Source organism: Leopardus geoffroyi, chromosome A1, assembly GCF_018350155.1.
Source record: "Leopardus geoffroyi isolate Oge1 chromosome A1, O.geoffroyi_Oge1_pat1.0, whole genome shotgun sequence".
NCBI lineage: Eukaryota > Metazoa > Chordata > Mammalia > Carnivora > Felidae > Leopardus > Leopardus geoffroyi.
This window is the reverse complement of record NC_059326.1, coordinates 137,097,176-137,118,141: the sequence shown is the minus strand read 5'-3', so window position 1 is coordinate 137,118,141 and position 20,966 is coordinate 137,097,176. Positions and strand designations below refer to the sequence as shown.

The 20,966-nt window shown below is 41.0% G+C and overlaps 1 protein-coding gene across 3 annotated transcripts in view; it reads left to right on the top strand.

Annotated features, from left to right (window-relative positions):
* The window catches only part of ZNF366 (zinc finger protein 366), a 71,009-nt gene that overhangs the window by 16,865 nt on the left and 33,178 nt on the right, over positions 1-20,966 (top strand). For 2 of the 3 annotated variants that reach the window (XM_045446655.1, XM_045446665.1), the window contains exon 1: positions 5,670-6,171. The exons of the other annotated variant lie outside the window; for it this stretch is intronic. The gene's annotated coding sequence lies outside the window, so the exon portion shown is untranslated. Of the gene's footprint in view, positions 1-5,669; positions 6,172-20,966 lie in introns of those variants that run through there. 3 annotated transcript variants of the gene reach the window in all.

Genomic DNA, 20,966 nt, shown 5'->3' with positions numbered 1-20,966 from the left:
TAGAAAAATTTTTTCCTTTAAAGTGGATTTAAATACCCTAAGAGGGTATTAGGTTGATGACCTCAATGGATGAATTGTGAAGTCGTCAACTTCAAGTGATATGGTCAAAGCAGCATCAGAAGCCCTGGTAGGCTTCCCCTCTCAGACCCATGAAGCTACAGTCTGGATGTCAGTGGAGGAAGGGAGAGGCCTCTTAAGAAACCAGTGAGAAAAATGCTAAAAGCTGGAGGTCTGGCTGGTTTCCTCATTCTAGGTGAAATGTCAATGAAGTTGGTACCAAGTAGATCAAGGAATATACTTCACTCCAGGACAGATAACTTGTTAAAGGAGGGTGAACTTGCTGGGATGAGCATTGGGTGTTGTATGTAAGCCAATTTGACAATAAATTATATTAAAAAAAGAAATAAAGGAAAGAGAGAACTGGAATCCCATGAGATGTCTGCCCATGCCCTGATTCCAGTTCCATGACAGCAGAACGATTCTATAGGGTGGCAGCCTATCTGTGGTTGGATATTTACAGAGTTCATTTGTTTTGCTTTCTGGCAGAGTTCCTTGATGAGACCCTTAGCTCTTTTCTCTTTTATAAGTTTCAGAGAGAAGGTTTTCTTTCCACCCTGGGAATTCTCCATTCTGCTCCACTCTGGCTCTCTTACTTTTTAAAGGTTCTTAGGGAGTTGTTTAGGAAGTCTTAAAGTTCATTTTCATTCTCTCTTAATTGAAAATTACTCTCTACAGAGTAGCATAGCTCAGGGCTTATAAGGAAGGGCTGAGAAGGATCAAAGCAGAGAATTGTGGTGAAGGAGGGAAGAACTAACACTTACTTAGCACCTGTTATGGGCCATGCATACTACCTATTAGGTATCTCATTTTAATCTTTCTCCAGATCCATGAAATAGTGTATTAGTCAGGGTATATGCTAGGTTGTACTTTAATAACAAACAACTTTCAAATTGCCATGGTTTTAAAAGAAAGAAAGAAAGAAAGAAAGAAAGAAAGAAAGAAAGAAAGAAAGAAAGAACACAAGGATTTATATCTTACTTCCATTTCCTATCCATTACCTGGATCAAATGTGACTTTGTTCCAGGTCATCTTAACTTTAGGCCTCAGGCTGACAGAATAGCTATTACTGGAAATGTTTCAGGTTGCTATGGCAGAGGGATAGAAAATCATGCAAAATCATGAACTACTTCTCAAAGATTCCACAAGGAAATGACACATGTCACATATGCTCACATTCTGTTGGCCAAAGCAAGTCTCAAGGCCAGTCTACCTATAAAGGGAACAGAGAAAGGCAATCCAACTATATGTACAGGGAGTTAGAAACATTTGATGAATAAAGTGTTATTGGAGCTGAGAAAATGGATGCTTAGGAAAGTTAGTAGCTGACGGAGTTGGAATTCAAAGCCAGGTTTTCTGACTTGGTCTCCTGGGCTCTCTGCTCTCCTATATAGTAGGTGTATTCTACAAGCATGGTGTTACATACGTAGTGCTGTATCTTCTCTCCAAATAAATTGTCTGTGGGGCTAAGAAGGAGGTACGTACGTGCACCTGGGTATGGACAGGTTAGAGTCAAATCAAAGTCATAGTGGCTCAGCCTTTATCATCCCCATTTCTACTCCCTATAAAGGTCTTTAACACACTTGGTGTGAAATCACTATGTAACAGAAGCTTCATCTTTGAACACATTCTTTTCCATCACAGTATCAAGTGCAACAGGTTTCCTTACTTATTGCTTTTATTTGGTGCCTAATGAGAAAAGAGCCACTCAGGCCTTAGTTTGGTAAGACTGCTGCCTAGTCGATGTTCAAGGTCCAGGGGAAAGGATGTCCCAGATTCCCTCTATTACTTTCAAGATAATCTCCAGAAAAAAAAATTCTTGCTCAAAGAAAGAATGAAATAACAATACTTACTGTGCCAGCTCTTAGAAAATCAATCCCAGGGGCGCCTGGGTGGCGCAGTCGGTTAAGCGTCCGACTTCAGCCAGGTCACGATCTCGCGGTCCGGGAGTTCGAGCCCCGCGTCAGGCTCTGGGCTGATGGCTCAGAGCCTGGAGCCTGTTTCCGATTCTGTGTCTCCCTCTCTCTCTGCCCCTACCCCGTTCATGCTCTGTCTCTCTCTGTCCCAAAAATAAATAAACATTGAAAAAAAAAAATTTAAAAAAAAAAAAAAAAAAAAAAAAGAAAATCAATCCCAATATTTCATCTCCCTGGACCCCAGAGGAAATGCTATGCTATGTTAGTTCCCCTCAGACTTTTCTAACCCAAGCAACCCTAATGGGAGAGAAGAGAAATCCTAAGTGGTCTGCCACAGGTGCAATTGCAAACTTTAACCAGTCGTGTGTGTGTGTGTGTGTGTGTGTGTGTGTGTGTGTGTGTGTGTGGTGTATTTGTTGTTTTACATTCTGCTTCATTATATGTCCACATTTGTTTGCATTTAAAATGCTCTATGGGTGCCACAGTGACTTAGTTAAGTGTCTCTTGATTTCAGCTCAGGTCATGGCCTCATGGTTTGTGAGATTGAGTCCCATGTCGGGCTTTGCACTGACAGCGCGAGGCCTGCTTGGGATTCTCTCTTTCCTTCTCTCTCTCTCTGCTCCTCCCCTGTTTTCTCTCATTCTCTCTCTCTCTCAAAAAAAATATTTAAAAAGTATTTTAAATCACTCACCACTACATAAAATTAATAAACCAGAAAAATACACTTATTCTTGATTTTCAGCACCCCCTAGGAACCTGACCTCAAGCCCTCCCCATCCATGAACAACAATATGCTTATCAGATGAAAATGGGTCCCAGAAGGATATGGATAAGGGTTACTTTTAGGCTTGTGGGTATGGTGGGTTTCCCTTGGCAGCGAGAGTACCCCCAGAAACAAGGAGAGAATAAAGGTGAGAACAAGGAGGAAGAGAAGGGCTGGGGAGGAAGGGACAAGAGGACCATGAAATGATATCTGGGGAGGGGGAGGAGCCAGCATAGCCAAGTGAGCAAGTTACAAATACGGCTTGGCTCAGTCGGTTGAGCATCAGGCTCTTGATTGTGACTCAGCTCAAGATCCCAGGGTTGGGCTTCATGCTGACCATGCAGAGCCTGCTTGGTATTCTTTCTCTTTCCCTCTCTGCCCCTTCCCCACTCATGTGCTCTATTTCTCTCAAAATAAATAAACTTAAAAAATTTTTTAAAGCATACGGAAATAACTCAAAACTAATTTATTTATTAAGACAGTTGTTAATAACATTTTTTATTGGTCATATTTTCCTTATCTGTTACAAAAGCAAAGTGCTTTGTCTGAAGCACAGCTAGCTACAAACTAAGCAAATTATATAACCTTGCTGGTTTCCGAGCCATAAAGCATGAACTCAAGTGCTGCTCAGCCTAACGGAGTACATAGCTTGCAAAACCCTTTGGAGACAGAGAGTGCAATTTAAGTATTATATGTTATTAAATAAAAATGCCTATTTAGGAAAGGAACTCTCCATTAGCATTACATGTGCCTTAACTAGTAGTCAACATCTGGTAGAGCTGGAGGTCAAAAATTTTTTGACTAAGGGACCCAGGCGTTTATCACTTAAAATAGTAAATAAAAGAACAAAGAAACAAGCCCAGACAGTGACAAAAAGCATGTACCATTAAGGCATTGGCTTGGTTCAGAGAGAGATTCCTGAGCTAAAGAAGGCCTCATTTACTGGAATGGAAAAATATAGGGCCAGGAAATTGCTCAGAGGTCTCCTGTCTCTTCCTGTGCACGTGGAGACGCACTATGTGTTGGCTACTGTTTTGGATCAGAATTTCAGTTTTAGAAATAGCCTGAGTTGTGTCCTTGGAAAGTGAGAGGGTTGTGTGGTATATTTGTGTGTGATGAAGGAGGAGGAGGAGGGGAAGATGTTGGGGGGAGACATTTAGTTGCACTCTGGAAACAAACTGCTTCCTTGGGCCTCACAGACAGTTACCAGAATGGAGCTGGGAAACTGGGCAGCTAATCTGGGCTTAGGGAACCTCCAAGATTCCTGAAGCAGCTCTGAGGTAGAGCCAAGTCAGCCTGCTGACAACAAAAGCAGGTTCCGCATGTTCACACTAGATGGCTGATTTCAAGCCTGCCTACTTTTCTGGTGCGTGGGCTGCGTCTTTTTCATTCAACAAACATTTATCTGGCAACAACCTGTCCCGGCAGACACTGTTTTAGGCACTGGGGATATATCATGAAACAAAAGACAAACATCTCTATGCTTATGGAGACTACATTCCAGGGGAAGGAAATGGACGCTGAACAAAATAACTAAGTTACATGTCAGAAGATACGGAGAAATAGAAAGCAGGACAAAGAGTGAATAGAGAGTGCTGAGGAGGGCAGGGTTAGGGTGGCCTCACTGAAAAGGTAGTACCGAGCAAATGCTTGAAGGAAGCAAAAGAGAGCCATGCAGGTATCTGGGGAAGAGCTGTCCAGGAAGAAAGAGCAGCAAGTGCAAAGGTCTGGAGGTCAGAGCCTGCATGCTGTGCGTGGGAAACAACCAAAGGCCAGTGTGGTTGAAGTAGAGTAAGCAAAAGGATGTGGTGGGAAATGGGTTCCGAGGGGTAACTGCATCATGGACAGCCTTGGAGGCCACTGGGCGGACTTTGGCTTTTACTCCAAAAAGATCACAGGAGAATTTTAGGCAGGGGAGTGACAAGATCTGACTTACATTTTTTTTATTTATTTATTTATTTATTTATTTATTTATTTATTTATTTATTTAAAAAAATATTTTTTAATGTTTATTCACTCTTTTGAGAGACAGACAGAGTGTGAGCAGGGCAGGGGCAGAGAGAGAGGGAGACACAGAATCCGAAGCAGGCTCCAGGCTCTGAGCTGTCAGCACAGAGCCCGATGTGGGGCTCAAACTCACAAACCATGAGATCATGACCTGAGCTGAAGTCGGACGCTCAATCGACTGAGCCACCCAGGCGCCCCTATTTATTTATTTAAAAAAATTTTTTTAATGTTTGTTTTTGAGAGAGAGACAGACAGACAGACAGAGCATGAGCGGGGCAGGGGCAGAAAGAGAGGGAGACATGGAATCTGAAGTAAGCTCCAGGTTCCCAGCTGTCCGCACAGACCCCGACATGGGGCTCAAACTCACGAGCCGTGACATCATGACCTGAGCCTAAGTCAGATGCTCAACCAACTGAGCCACCCAGGTGCCCAAAGATCTAACTTACATTTTAACAGAATCAATTTGACTATTGTGTTAAGAGTAGGCTAAAGGGAGTCAAAAGTTGGAAGTGAGGAGAAGAGCTAGGAGGCTATGAGGAAGTGATTTTCCATCCATTTTAGAGTAAAAGCTAAAGTTCCTGGAGGAAGGCTATTGTGGCATGGGCCAGGGTAGGGGTAGTGACGGTGGTGAGAAATGGTTGGATTCTGCATAGGAAATTAAAACACAACTCAGAAAGTGTGGTAATCCCTATACTGGGGTACCCCAGAAGTCTGTCCAGGAGTATGTCAGAGAGTTGTGACGGAATGGTGACAAAGGATGTGCCTTCTTCGCTTCCAGGAAAGGAAGAAGAGGCAGGATTCTTGTTGGTGCAATCACCTCACCTTTTGTCTTTTTTCCTTCCTGTTAATTGAGAGCCTATTTTGTGCCAAGCACTGTGTTGGGATACAACAGTGAATGTGAACTAATAGGATCACTGCCCTTACAGAGCAGTCCACAAAGGGAGTCAGGTGTTAAGTGAATAATCACAATAACAAATGTAAAATGACCACTGTGACACATGCTGAGTGTCAAAATTGGTATGTCTGCCCTGGTCGGGAGGTGCTGAGGAAAGAACACTTGAGCTGGGATCTGAATAACTATGTGCCAACCAGACAAAGGTGACAGAGGGAGAGGATGAGCGTCCTAGGCCCGGGGAATGGCATGCACAGAGGTTCAGAAGGGAGGGGGAGCACAGTATGGATGAGGAACTGAGAGAAAGCCAATATGAGTAAAATGCAGAGAGCTTGGGGAACATGAGCAAAATGCAGCTGGAAAATGGACAGGGTCAGACTGTTGGGCTTGCTGGCCGAGTTCAGAGTGTGAACCTCACCCTGAAATCAATGGGAAACAACTGGAGGCCTTAGCAGGGGAATGATGTTCCCATGTGCTTGCTGAGTGGAGTAAGAGGGATGTGGAAGGCCACATACGAGACAAGGACAGCAGCTCTGGTGAGTTGGTGCTTGGTGCTTGCTTGGACTGGGAGAGAGCTGTTGTGGTCAAGAGGAAAATGAAGGCTGGGATCTGAGAGGTATTTAGAAAGTAGAGCTTGGGTTTGGATCGGCCTTGAGGGGTGACGGAGAGGGAGAGTTCAAGAAGAATTCCCAGTTCTTTGTTTAAAATACTTGTGCTGGCGGATGTACGACTCTCCTATTTGTAGAACTCACCTACTTGTATTAGACCAAGCCACAGGGTAAGTCAGAAAGAACATCTATTTTTTTCCACAAATATTTAAAAATAGGATTTTCTGTAGGATGGTTTAGTTAGTGTCCAGCCTTACCAAGAACAGAGGGTGAGACAGATGACTGTCCCCAGGCCTCTCCGGCCCCACAGCCCTGTTGTATAATCAATTGATGCAGTCCTGCTTAGAAAACACGATCTCTCTTGGGGCGCCTGGGTAGCTCAGTCGGTTAAGTGTCGGACTTCAGCTCAGGTCATGATCTCGCAGTTCGTAAGTGTGAGCTCTGCATCAGGCTCTGTGCTGACAACTCAGAGCCTGGAGCCTACTTCGGGTTTTGTGTCTTCCTCTCTCTGCCCTCCTTCCCTTGCTCACGCTCTGTCTCTGTCTCTGTCTCTCTCTGTCTCTCTCTCTCTCTCTCTCTCTCTCAAAAATAAACATTAAAAAAAAAAAAACCCACAATCTCTAAACCAGTGTCGTCCAATAGAAACATTATATAATACAAGCCACAAATGTAATTTTATATTTTCTAAAAGCCATATTTTAAAAAAAAGCAGATGAATTTAATTTATTTGAATAACTTCAAAACATCAAAAAATATTTAAGCATGTAATCAACAGAATAATTATCAGTGAGGCACTTTGCTTTTTTTTTTTTTAACTAAATGATTGAAACCCAGTGTGCTTTTTACATGTATAGCATGACTGAATTTGGATTAGTCATATTTTGTGTGGTCGAAAGTCACACAGGGCTAGTGAGTACTGAACCGGACGACATGCCATTAAGCCATTCCAGCGGCCACGCAGATCTTAAAACCACATACAAAACACTGGAAATAGCTGCTTCTATAGTGATTTAAAATGCTAAGAACCACTTTATTTTTTTTTAATATTGTTTAATGTTTATTTCTTTTTGAGAGAGAAAGAGAGACAGAGCATGAGCGGGGGAGGGGCAGAGAGAGAGGGAGACACAGAATGTGAAGCAGCTCCAGGCTCTGAGCTGTCAGCACAGAGCCCGATGTGGGGCTCCAACTCACAGACCACGAGATCATGACCTGAGCCAAAGTTAGTTGCTTAACTGACGGAGCCACCCAGGCGCCCCTATACGAACTAGTTTAAATACAGCTTCTTAAATTTCAAAATCGAGTACTTTGTGATTAATTAACTGTGTGAATTCAAGGCAGTTAGTTTTCTTTTCCATGCCTCAGTTTACAAAAAGGAACTGCTGTGGTGCTGCATAAGTGTACCAACCTTGTCAGTCTTAACAATACTTAACAATACTCCAGGTTAAGGAAATCCAAATGGCTTTTCTTTCTCTTTATTTTAATTATCATTTCCCAAAGATATCTTTCCTTCCAAACTTCTAAATTCTTCTATGATATCTGAAGGTAGAAAATTGGCTAGTTCAATAGTGAACTGACAAAATTCTAAGAATGATTTTCATTCCAAGGCAAAAAACAAAAACAAAAACAAAGTTGGATTTACTGGGGAAATGTGAATACTAACTGGATATCTGATGATTAAGGAAACTCTTTATTTTTTAGATATTACATAGAGTACTGTGCCTATGCTTTAAGAAAAAATCCTTATGTTTAAGAGGTACATCCTAAATATATTTATAGATAAAATATGATGCTGTGAATCTACTTCAAAATCATCCTAATTAGGAGGTAGGAAAGAAGGTGGGGAATAGACGGAATATGGTTTGTCATAAATGAAACATGGTGTGAGACATGGGGATTCATTGTGGTGTTCTCTCTGCATTTATAGTTTGAGTATTTACATAATACACATGGTTTTTTTTTCAAAGGTAGATTTTCAGACTTTCTTAGGTACTACCAGAGGTAGGATTTTCAAACATTCCCTTTAAATACTGCGTATGCTTCATCGCACAGATGAAGAGGCCTACCTAAGCATCGAGAACACACACTCTTATTTAACACTGCAGTGGAACAAAGCCCTGGGTCCAAAATTCCCATCATAGTTTAAACCTCTGGTGTTTTTAGTGGTAACATAACTTTGCCCTTTCATCCCACACTTTGGTACATGTTTAGGATGTGTGTGTGTGTGTGTGTGTGTGTGTGCGCACGCGCACGTGTATGGGCAAAGCCTGTGCCTTCGGTGTCAAGGAGATCCCCACACTCTGCCTGAGCCTCACAGGGCCTCAGGGAGCATAGTGATAAATCTTAGAGACAAAGTACATTGCAAACCCAGAATGGTGCAGATGGTTGGTCCAAAGCCATAAAGACCATTACCTCTTCCTCACATCATGGAGGCTACATGGGATGGGAACAGGTAGGAGCAGAGGAGGGAACTCAGAGGGGATGTAACCTCAAAGACCACAAGGCATAGCACTTAAGACCCACAAAGGAGGATATACGAGTATAGATCCCTTGTCACGTCAGGTTGTCTTGCATTTTGTGAAATTCTGTTGTAAGGCTCTCTCTAAATTCCATGAGAGATTTCTAGCCATCTCCTATCCACTCAACCCTCCCAAACATTGTGTTGGGAGATGAGGAGGCTGGAGTCTATGTCCAAGTTCTTGCCCAAGACATTGCAAGGATCTGAATAGTAAAGTGAGAACACAGGACTATATCTCGCAGATTCGATACCTTCAGACACCCTTGCCTGACAGGCTCATATCTTCCCACTTTCGAGCCTTTGGGTACTTGACCTCTCATTGAGAATTACAAGGCAGGCACTCATTTTCACTCCCAAAGGAATATCACTGCTAGTGACTACACAAAAGTGTATACAAAGAAAGAGAACAGGATTTAGTCTGAGAATGTTTTCCTTTGCATTTTCATCATCCAAAAGAGTACTGAGTTTAGGGTACCAACATATGGCACAAATGTTAATTTTAAGGAAGATTTGGCGAACATAATACGCTAAGCCATGCTACTTTCCACACATGATACTTGGCTTCAGTGGTGGCAATCCAGTGCCAGATTTTCTTAAATGTCAAGCATTTTAAGAAATGGTTTCTTTGAATTAAAATTACACACCCCCAAAATGGAAATACTACTGAGATGTTTCTAAATAAAATGAGGCAACAGCTGACCAGAGGCCACGGTAGAACTCTGGACTGCCAAACATCAGCAGAGTGCTGTTTTAGCTTCTAAGCAATATATCGTAACCAGATGTGAGCTGGCAGGGTAGAAGAGGAGTTAGGTTTTCGCAGCACCCACTCTGCGCCAGGCGCTGTGCAGGGCTCTGCGTGCTCTTCCAGTTCTCGAGAGTGTCTTTATGTACTACTCCTTCCATGCAAGTTTCAAGGAGGCACTCAAAAATATACAATACCAACAAGACAAGAGAACGAAAGAAGATGGGGCATTACATAACTTAATCCTCACATCAATCCTGCGAGACCATTATTCCTTAGAGATGAGAAATAGAAGCTCAGAGAAGTTACTTGCCTGAGGCCAAAGAATAAATAAGTGCGTTAATCAGATGATCATCTGCAGAGTGTAGAAATCTTTGGGGAAGAAGTCTTGACAATTTTCATTGAGGATTCTTCCTGTCTGTTGACACAACTCACCTGTGCTATCTAATTCACGTGAGCAAGAGGGAATTATCCATGGAAATGATTCTCCCTGTGTCAGCATACTCTGGCATTCGGCAGTCCTCATGATCAGAACAGTCCGGCAGTAAAATATGTTGAGCCTGCAGCCCCTAGACTTGTTCTTACTAAGTTTCCCTTGACCACTTGGTTTATCAAGTTCACTCCAAGTTCAGACCTGATTATCTCAACTCCACTGGCTCATTTTCACCCATATCCTTCTTTTCTAAATCATCATATACATCACAGATAAAATGCTCATTTCCAGACTGCTCTCTCTCTGCTTATGAGTCTTAGTCTAGATTTCCAGTTATCTGCAAATCCATGTGACGGGGAGAGACTGAGAGGTATACTTCCCAGTGGATTGATAACAAAGTGTAGGGGAGGAGGAACTTGGGAATGACAAAAGGCTTACAGGAGCCAGTATAGAGTCAAGGTCATCCAGTGGGAAGTAATACATGATCTGAGATTCTAGACACTTGGGCTCTGGAACTTTAAAACTCTCATCTTCTCTCTGTGCCTCTGTCACATAGAAATATTAATACAATCTGACCAAGAGGATGCCTGAAATCCTCTCCCATGCTTGAAACATCCTACAATTAATTCTCTTCATCTCATGGGGTTTTTGCGGAAACTAAATGTAATAGTGGGTATAAAAGTTATTTTTACAACTTGAGAATATTTTAGTGTAATTTACCACAATATCGCAAAATAATTCTTTCAATAAACCTGGAATTATTTTTTATTCCTATTACAAAAATGTTGGGTTAAGTTTAGCAGCTTATATAATTTCAGGTGGAAAACAAAAGGATTCAAAGATGGTAAAAAGATGCATTTAAGGAAATGAGTAGTTGACCTTTCTGGAAATCAATTTGGTAGTATGTACTAAGACTTGAAGATTCATATCCTTTGACTCAGTAATCCTATTTCTAGAGAATCTAATCTAAGGAAATGATAGAGACTCAACCAGTATCTATGTATAAAAGTTATCTACTACAGTGGTATTTGTATATGGCATAGAGACGTACAGTAAACAGTGTTGGAAAAGAAGACATATTCATGCATATAAAAGACTTGAAAGAAACAAACCAAAATATTAACAGTTACTCTTGGTAATGGTATTCTTCTTCTCGTTTTCTTCTTCAAACATTTTAGTGTTAAGCTTTACAATGGTAATGAATTCATATTATTTAAAAGTCATTAAAAATAAATTGTATAGAGCTGCTCACCTTCATCTAATTGTGGTGCTAACTCATTTTGTGTTTAATTCATTCTGATCAATAGCCAGCTTATCTCAATTGCTTTCATGATTTTCTTCCTGTTCTGCTAACCACAACACTCTGTGGGCCTTATATCATGCCTGTCATTTGCCAGCAGTCTACAGAGCACCCAGAGGGCTGATTTACCATCCAGTTTTAGACTGTCCACATATGATGCTCTTTCCTAGAATATCCCAAACATTCTTTCTTCACATGAAGTTCACAAGATACAAATCGGCCCAGGACTCATTTCTTTGAGAATAAAACCTACCAAGCAACACTCTTAAGTGTGGCTTGTTGGATTCTCCCTAAAAAGTTCTCAGGCAGAGGCATTCTCCACTCACATCAAATTTCCCATGAATGACTACAGAATAGCCTTTTACTCTGAAAAACCAAAGGTTTCAGAAATTAAAGATAATTCGCTAAACTCTAGATTGAATTTGCTCATATTTTGTTATGAAATGGAATCCAAATGAGTTACCTCTTACTAGATGGTAAGTCAAAAGATGTTCTATTATTTATTCATATAGCTCATCTTAAGTTAGCCTCAGCGTTTCTTCAATCAGCACAAATGAAGATGAAAACTTAAAGGGGCTAATCCCAAACACCCCATTAAATGATGTCATCTATCAAATGTACCCTTTTTGTTAAAAGAAAAAACCATAGAAGGTTAATAATCTAACAGAATCAGCCTGTTGCTCGTAATGCAGAGTGGAGGAGAGGGGGAGAGACACAGAGACAGAGAGATCAGCTAAAACCAAGTTATTCCCAACTGCTCAAAGTCAAAAAGCTCCAAGGAACAAACAATAGGATAAGAGGAAGCCCTTAAAAGAATTCTTTCTTTTGCTAATCCTTCCAAGGAAATAATCTTTACCCAGAATCTTCCGAATTCAGTCCTGTACCATTCAGACTTTCAGAGTAAGCCTGTCAGTATCTTAATTGGCTTTTCCTCACCACCTCATCAATTTGTCACACAATTCTTACTCACTTTAGATCCAGCTATTTCTTCACACTTTTGCACTGATTTGGAAACTGTCCTTCACACTTTGGTTGTACTCTCTACTCATGAAATGTCATCTGCATTAGGATGATTTAGTTTCATGAATGGATTTTCTCCCTGTGTGAATTTAGCCTTAGATGAGCCTCAGGCCTTGTATACTTCAATTCCAGACATTGTTGCAAGACAAGAGTTTGTGAGGCTGCTTCTATTTTCCTCTCTCTCTCTCTGCAAATATATATGCATATATATGCAAATATATACATATATGTGTGTGTGTGTGTATATATATATATATATATATATACACACATATATATATATATATATATATATATATATATATATATATATACATATATATATATATGTTTCCCCCTGTGTCAAAAATATCAGTGATGAAATATTGGTTATACTTGTATATGGTGTTTTCATAAACTTTAAATCTGAAACTCAGTCCAATCCTTGTTTCTGGTATCATTCTCTTCAATCACCTAAACTGCCTCAGGCAGGTGTGGGTTTATACAGAGATTACACACATGCCAGATATGATACTGTATGATTTGTCAAAACATTTCTATTACTGGTGATTCCATGAGAATTGGGTGTCTGGTGTTACTTGAAACTAGCTCAAAAAATTTTTTTTGTTGGTTTTAAATCTGTCTTTAGAACTATTCATGTGCATTCCCTTTTGATGGCTTTTGCCCAGTTTTCCACTTTAAGTAGTCACGTTTGTGACTGATTTGTAGAAGTTCTTCGGTATGAGGTAATATTGTTTCTCTGTCATATGTTGCAATTATTTTTCCAGTCTGCCATTTCTTTTTGAATTTTACATGATTTTTGACATACAGGAATTTTTCTCCTTGTATAATCAAATTATTTTCAAACTTTTCAAGCTGTTTTAGCCAAGAGTTTTAAAAGGTCACAGGTTTGGGGCACCTGGGTGGCTCAGTCGGTTGAGTATCCCACTCTTGGTTTCTGCTCAGGTCGTGACCTCATGGTTCGTTGGATGGAGCCCCACATCCAGCTCACGCTGACAGTGTGGAGCCTGCTTGGGATTCTCTCTCACCTTTCTCTCTGTCCCTCCCCCACTCATGCTCACCGTCTGACTCTCTCAAAATAAATAAATAACCATAAATAAATAAATAAATAGTCACAAGTTCAGAGCAAAGACACATGCAAGCCTCCCCCCAGTGAGGTGGAGCTCCAGGCTTTGAATGAAGCAGGTACCACTGCTCCCTACCACGTTGTTGAAACAACTGGGCAGGGGATCAGTCTGGAAGATCTGGTTGAATTTACACTCATCTTGAGGGTAAAAAGTCCATTCTGAAACTAGAGGAATAGAAATAGGATGAATACAGTGTGGGGAGGCATAGCAATGACACTTAATATGTGTGCTTATAAGAGTCACTTATGTGATTAGAAATTGGATGACTATTCTATAACCTTTTCCAAGTTCCTGGACTTTGGGTTGATTTCAGGGGATTTTTGGGGACCAGTTCCTTCCCAGACCTGGGCAATCTGAATGATTCAGTGGCCAGGGTCCCCTGGGTGCAGGGGAATACTTTCAGTGGTCAGCAGTGTGGTAAGGAGGGGAAGGGGCCTGCCTCACCAGAACTACAACCAGTTCCCTGATAGATAACACTACTACACATCTACAGTGTGTTTCACCCTTTGCAAGGATCCTTCCTTCACCTGCACTACCATGTTTGATTATTACAGCAACTCTGTGAAGCACGTGGGGTATATCAGAGAAACGGTATACCTTTCTCTAGAAAGGGTATTTTCTAGAGAAAATACTTTCTATTTTCTAGAGAAAATATTTCTATATTCTAGAGAAAATACCCTTTCTATTTCTAGAGAAATATTTCTATTTTCTAGAGAAAATACCCTTTCTAGAGAAAGGAGTAAATACAGTATTAAACTTAACTGACTTTCCAAACTTAAGTGAGTCTGTGATTGAGTTTCGAAGCAAGTTAAGGGGTACAGTCTACTGTGAAGCGGGCAGTGTGACCTAACAGAAGGTGTACAGGCAAAGAAACTGGTCACATCTGGGATGAAATGTCAACTCAGCCACTTATTTGTTCTTTGGCCTCAGGCAAGTAACTTCTCCTCTGAGCTTCTATTTCTCATCTCTAAGGAATAATGGTCTCGCAGGATTGATGTGAGGATTAAGTTATGTAATGCCCCATCTTCTTTAGTTCTCTTATCTTGTTGGTATTGTATATTTTTGAGTGCCGCCTTGAAACTTGCATGGAAGGAGTACTACATAAAGACACTCTCGAGAACTGGAAGAGCACGCAGAGCCCTGCACAGCGCCTGGCGCAGAGTGGGTGCTGCGAAAACCTAACTCCTCTTCTACTCTGCCAGCTCACAAACTCTGGAGAGCTAAGATGCACTTGGAAGCTTTCCTCTGAAGAGTCCTTGCGTGGTTTATAATCCCACTCATCTAAAAGCCCTTTCCTATCATAACATTTAGAGTGCTGCTGGCAATGAGGATTAGGATTCATCAAAAAATTCAATTATTTGCCCAGTAGGGCTTTGTGTAAGTAGGCTTGATTAGTGTTTGCAATAGCCCATATGTAAATGTAAAAGATCTTGAAAGAGGGTTATTAGAACAGAAGAATCCCGCAACAGGCCTCAGAAGAGAGCTTAGTGTCATGGCTAAGAGTAGGAGTTAGCAAACGACAGCCCTGAGGCCAAATCCAGCCCACCATCTGTTTTTGTATATAAAGTTTTATTGGAACACAGCCACTCCCATTTGTTTACATGGCTACTATGGCTGCTTTCTTTACAATAATAGGTTGAATAGTTGCAACAGAGACTGTAGGCCTCACAAAGCCAAAAATATTTACTCTCTGACTCTTACAGTAAAAGTCTACCAACACCTGGCTAAGAGCTGCTACTTTCAGGCTATGTGACCTTAGACAAATAATTTATACTTACAATGCCTCTGTGGGATTCCCTATCTGTGGGATTAATAATAGTAGTAATTGAACAAGATAATCCACGTTAAAAACCTTGTATGTGGTGAGTCCTCAGTTAATTATGGGCATTATTTTACTATTAGTAGCATTGATTTATAGCAAAGCCCTTTGTGTAAAACTCACAATGACCCAGGAATAAAAACCTGCTTGTTCAACCCCAGTTTCAAAGACCACTCCCCCACCCACTGCAGATATCAACAGCACCTAAAATAGTCACCTTTTCCTGCCACAATGGCTTTCTAAACATCAGCCATTTCGATGTCATTAGCTCAGCTTCTGGGATATTAAAAGCATTACTCTACCTTTCCTCCACACCTAATATAGACATTTGGATTAGTGTCACTGAATATTTTCCAGTAACCTGTGTATCCTATATGGGGCAGGGGAAATTGGATGAAGCATTTTAATGGAATTAAATGTCAATAGTATCAGTCGTTTCTTTCTAAAAATATGCGCTGGATATTCTAAAAGGTGTGAACTCCCAATCAAAGTACAAGGGAAGACTCTGCACTTAGTCATTTATTGTACAAAAACAAAAAAATATTTTTTTTCAAAGACAACCAAACTTGACAAATGGCATTAAAAGTCACTAAGGAAGCTGAAAAACAGCAGCTCCACTTTGCTTCCTAAATATAATGGGAAATGATTTCTCAATGTAAAGAAGAAGTCTTATCCTACAGTCCAATCAGCATATGGAGGTGATTTCCAAGAGAGAAGTGAGAAAAAAAAAATCCCACAGCTCAACCTTTCAGAAGTATCATAGTCATGCAGGGAGAAAACCTTCTTGAGCTCCTTCCTCATTGTCAAGCTTTGCAGGTTAGCAGAGCCAAGAAGAGCCATCCCTTAGTGGGGACCATATCTGCAGCCCAGCTTCTTAGCAGGTAGCAAGGCAGGACCTTGGGGGTAGGTTGGGGCTTGGGAGGAAAAAAGTGGTGGGGAAGATTCTCTAGCCTAAAACTCATATGTACTCAAATGGTGCACTGGTGGTACCCCACCACCACCAGGTACAGCATGACGTGCTCAGGATGCTTCCCTTTGTGGATTACATGGACTCCAAAATGGCCATTGCATGCGTTATGCCTCATCAACTCAACCTTGTCGTAGAGAAGAATCTTATTACCCATAGACCCATTTCTAGTAGCCTTGTTATGTGGCAGAAAGAGGATGTCACAGGGCTTCTCCCATCAGAATCCTTCCTCTACCACCCTATGCCCACTCACCTTTCCCTTATTGTATACATTCTTTCATTTATACTCAACAGAGCTTTATCGCAAACCTCCCTCAAATAATTCTTAATCTTGGGTGGCTGTAAGAATCACCCACAGAGCTCTTGAAATACACCAATGCTGGGTCCCCACCTCCAGAGATGCTGGTGTAATTTAGATCTGGGGAGGGGTCTAGGCATGGCATTGTTTTTAGGTGTTGGGGGTGGGTGGGTATTGTACATTTAAAAGCTCCCAGGTGATTCCAACGTGCTAACCTACTATGGGCAGGGTACTCTTCTAGGTGGGTACAACAGTGAATAGAACAGGCAAGGACCTAGTCTCATGGAGTTTATGGTCCACTGGGGCAAAACAGAGAATAAATGAATGGCAAAGGTTTTTTTCTGATAGTACACTGGAAAATAAAGCTTGGGGCTGTGAAAAGCTGGAGGATGGGAGATCATGTAACTTTAAATGATGCAGGCACCATCACTGTGGGGTCATACTTTACTTCTTTGCTTGTATTAAGCTCTATTGGCACTCAGGGCTAGGGACGGGCTGTGGTTAAATGTCTTCTTCTTGTTCAGGACAAGTGGTGTCACTGTGTCCCCTGAGCCCAGTTTTTATAGACTGACTCACCATTGGAGACACTCTCTGGATAGCCCAGGCCCATTACTATAACCAGAAGCAGCCTCACAGGGCATACCTTCTCCTCAGTTACTTACTGACAGCATTCCCCCTCCTTCTTTCCCCTTCCACCCTCTATTAATTCATGGCTCCACTTTGAAGTGATATCCTATCATCAGCATCATTTATTGAACACAACTTGCTGACTTTACAATAATGATAATACTAAAAGCAGATTGAACTACACTTATTATTGGCAGGCTCTCCACAAGATACGTGATCTCATTCAATTCTCTACTAAGGTAGGCAACATCAGCCCATTTCATAAATGTGGAAACCAAGAACCCCAAATGGTTAAGAAACTTATAATGTGGCTTATGTTTTAGACTTTTTACGTCCCCTCCAACTCAGACAATCTGTGATCCTGCCGACTCTAGCTTGTTTCCTCAACTAGGTGGCAAGCTCGCAAAAGAAAGGCACTGCATCTTATATATCTTTGCAGAAGAGTCCCTTCTTTCCTCACCGCCATGGGCCTTGCCTGAGGTGAGCAACAGATACATCAGAGATCAATTTATGGAGGCAGCCTGGAGGTCACTCCTGAGCCCTTGAGGCCTCAAGGAATCGTGTGAGTCCTGCAAGCCCCAGTGTTGCTGCTCATAAGCTTCGACTCTGTTCTTTTCTGTCAAGACTGCCTGGTAGGTTTCTACTAAACAACACCGAGACTCCTCAGAGTGCCCCCAAAGTAACTCACAGACATTTATGAATGGGTCCTGTGGGCATCTTCCCCAAGGTCTGTCCCAAAAGACAATTATTTCATGTTCCCTATCATTTTTATTTGCTTGTTTTGCTAATAAAAAATTTTTAAAATAGAGATTAATACACCAAATAACAAAGCCATTGCAATTTCTTATACTAGGGATTGTTATTCTATAATACACACTCATGCCAATGTTTTAAGGGATTAGGAGGACTTTATCTTTGAAGAGAATTCCCCATTTTTTTCTGGCTTTACTGAGGTAAAATTGGCAAACAAAATTCTAAAATATTTAAACAATGTGATGACTGGATGCACATATACATTGTGAAAGGATTCCCCCAACTAGTTAACTAACACATGCATTACCCCACATATTTATGTCCCCCCCTCTTTTTTTGGTGAGTACATTTAAGTTTTACTCTTTTAGAAAATTTCAAATATACAGTACAGTGTTATCAGGTACAGCCACCATGTTTTACATTGGATGCTCAGATTTTTCATCTCATAACTGAAAGTTTATACACTTTTATCAGCCTCCCTCTATTTCCCCTACACCCCAGCCCCTGACAACCACTTCTTCACTCTCTGTATGAGTTCAATTTTTTTTCTTTAGATTTCCACATGCGAGTGATATCATGCCGTATTTATCTTGTTTCTTTCTTATTTATCTTATTTCACTTAGCATAATGCACTCAAGGTGCATTTATGTTGTCACAAATGCCAGGATTCCTTCTTTTTTAAGGCTGAATAATATTCTACTGTATATATGCTCTTGATTCATTCATCCATTGACAGACACTTGGGTTGTTTCCACCTCTTGACTATTGTGAATTATGCTGCAGTAAACATGGGAGTGTAGTTATCTCTTCAAGATAACGTTTTTTTTCCTTTGGATATATACTCAGAAGTGGAATTGCTGATCATATGGTAGTTCTATTTTTAATTTCTTGAGGAACCTCCATACATATTTCCATAATGGCTATATTTGTTAATATAACACACAAAATTTAACAACTTGTATAAAATATAGCTTTGCATGGCTTGTGGGTGTATGCATGCATATATGTGTATGTTTCAGACAGAAAGCCAGTATATTAATGTGGTGATATCTCATTGAAGAAAAATTAAAATAGAAAAGTGAGAAATTACAATGAACTTCAGTTCTGAATTTGGAACCCCCTCCCTGTGCTGATGTCCTTTTTGTTTTTCACAGTTGAAGTGTCCAAGGAAGAATACAAAACTGTCCATGACATAAGTCCAGTGATTATTTCCAATTCATAGAAGAGTAACTAAATCCCCAAAGGCTTAATCAAAGATGCTGTTTTCCCCTCTTCCCCCTCCTTTCTTTCCTTGCATTCAGTGGAAGACCAGGAATGCCACCCTCTAAGTAGAGTATTGGGCTGGCTTCACCCACTGTGGCAGCCCAGCTCAACAGAGGAGCTCGACAGCAGATGTGTGGCCCTTCACCCAAACGGAGTGTTTTAACTGGCCTTTGTAGTCCTCGTAAGGCAGGCAGAAATGGGCTCCAAGAGTCCTCATCTCACATCTTCCTGATGCTGAAACCTAGATTTAAAGGCCTGGAGAGTGATCTCCAATGCCCGCAAATGCTCTGTCAACAATGTGTGACTTCAACACAATGATCACAGCAACAATCCACAATGACAATGTTTGCTGCTGCAACTTTCTCCAACTGGCAAATTCATACTGATTCTGAATTGGCAGCCTATGGGAATACTAACTTACTAGACAGAAATACAGCCTAAATTCACGTGTCCTCTTAAAGCCATAGACAAACGTGTTTTAAAAACCAGACACAGGAGTGCCTGCGTGGCTCAGTTGGTTAAGTGTCCGACTTCGCCTCAGGTCATGATCTCACAGTTTGTGAGTTTGAGCTCCAGGTAGGCTCTGTGCTGACAGCTCAGAGCCTGGAGCCTGCTTTGGATTCTGTGTCTCCCTCTCTCTGCCCCTCCCCCACTTGCACTCTGTGTCTCTCTCAAAAATGAATAAACATTAAAAAAATTGAAAAAAAAATTTCTTTAAAAAGTAGATACAACAGTGCATAATAAGAATCCCAACCAGGCAAGAGCTCTGTATTAAGTAATTTCATGGCAATCACTACCATGCAAGGCACAATGGCAGACAGAAGAGTACGGATCCAGGCCGAAGGGAGCTTATGGGAAAACAAAACCTAAGCATGAAAGAACCAGAGTGCAATAAGCAAAGAAAAAAACCTGTATTTAACTCAGGATTGAGTGGGGCGATACAATAGGATGTGAAAGAAGGGGAAAGTAACTGGGCATAAGAGTAGGGTGGAAAGGTTTCCAGGAAGAAGCTGAACTTAACTTCAGCCTGGAAGGATGGAATGGATCAATGGAAAGAATATTCCTGGATGGCTGACCAGTCTAAACAAAGACAGAGAGGTAGAAATCAGTTTGCTCCATGTACAGAAGAGTGAAAACCTGGTCTCACTGGGGTTGAGACGATTTTAGTGAGAAGGGGAATTGCACTGGATCTGTTCTAAAGGACCTGAGAGTCAGGGAGAAGAGTTTACATTGCTCTGTGCATCAGGTGGGGACTGTGTTTAGTTATAAGCCATAGAACTCTGAATACATTTTCTTAACCAAGTAAAGGACTCATTTTATCTAATAACAAGATAGCCAGCAACAGAGTACGAGTTTCATACTGAAAATTTCCCTCTTCCCCTCTACTACACTCTGTGGAAAGCATTGTCATTAACCTGGTTGCTCCATGGTTGCATTATGACTATTCCACTTCCAGTCTCCTATCCATATTCCAGGCAGAAAAAAGAAAAAAAAGGAAAAGATAAAGCAAGTGGTTTCCACATTAGAAATGCAAAAGGGTTTCTCTGAAATCCCTAGCAGCTGGCTGCTTATATCTCACTGGTCAGAACTGTGGTACAAGGCAACCCCTAACTGAAGGGGTTAGTCTGAAAAGACTAGTGTTTTGTCTGGGCACATTGTCACCGCAAGCAAAAACCTGTATTTCCTTTAGAAATCCTTTCTAAAGGAAGGAGGAGGAATGAATATTGAAATAGCAATTAGCAAATTCTACAGATTATGTATAGCAGTATCTATATTCTACTGTTGTAAGGTTCCTGAACAGTGTTGTCTTAGAAAAAGTGATGACTTTTTAGAAGATGGATGTGACACTGGTATTCAAG